The 378-nt window shown below is 68.5% G+C and overlaps 1 protein-coding gene across 1 annotated transcript in view; it reads right to left on the bottom strand.

The window, feature by feature from the left end:
- LOC115948353 (claudin-3-like) overlaps window positions 1–378 on the bottom strand; it is a 2,597-nt gene that overhangs the window by 1,362 nt on the left and 857 nt on the right. The gene's annotated exons all lie outside the window — the stretch shown is intronic.

The following is a 378-nucleotide window of genomic DNA, read 5'->3' as shown; positions in this document are numbered from 1 at the left end:
GCCCCTGGAATGCAGGGGGACAACGGGTCTCCACCCCGAGCAGGGACGCCCGGCGCGCTGCGGCTGAGCCCTCTGTCCCCAGCCCGGTGCCACTCGGGTGCCGCCGTAGCAGGGTGTGTAGGGTGCCTTGGGGGGCTGGACCTCCGTGTTCCCCCTCCCCGTGCCCACCTCGATCGTGCCGCACCTCTCAAGGACACTCGGGTACCAAAACAGGACACGTTTATTGACAAATGTAACCGGTACAGACCACGCGTAACAGGGACAGACGGTGCCGGGCCAGCAGCGATGGGGGGACACAGCAGGGGGCCCCGTCCCCATCCCGTCCTCATCCCGCCCCATCGGCATGGCAGGACCTCGCCGAGTGCCGCTTCTCCCGCC

Source organism: Geospiza fortis, unplaced genomic scaffold (genome assembly GCF_000277835.1).
Source record: "Geospiza fortis unplaced genomic scaffold, GeoFor_1.0 scaffold59, whole genome shotgun sequence".
NCBI classification, from domain to species: domain Eukaryota; kingdom Metazoa; phylum Chordata; class Aves; order Passeriformes; family Thraupidae; genus Geospiza; species Geospiza fortis.
This window is presented reverse-complemented; position numbering and strand designations above follow the sequence as displayed.